Consider the following 309-nt stretch of genomic DNA (forward strand, 5'->3'; position numbering starts at 1 on the left):
AGTTAACAAGGTGAGGAAATGTGACTGCTCCATCTTGGAAGTGTTGGATGGGACATGGAGCCATCCGGTCTAGTGGAAGGAGACTGCCCAAAGTAGGGGGCAGAACGAGCTGATCTTTAAGACCTTGCTAACCCAAATCACTCAGTGATAATAACAAGCAAACCTTACACTCACTTCTAGCACTGTTTACTTCCCGGCGGCCGAGAAGGCCTCCAAGCCGGGCACCTCCCTGCCCCCAGGGGGACCGAGCCGCTGGCCCCGCCCGTGCCTTCGGTTTCGATTCCCGAGCAGCGCGGCCGAGAGGCGGTG

This window comes from Catharus ustulatus, chromosome 4 (assembly GCF_009819885.2).
Source record: "Catharus ustulatus isolate bCatUst1 chromosome 4, bCatUst1.pri.v2, whole genome shotgun sequence".
Classification (NCBI taxonomy): Eukaryota; Metazoa; Chordata; class Aves; order Passeriformes; family Turdidae; genus Catharus; species Catharus ustulatus.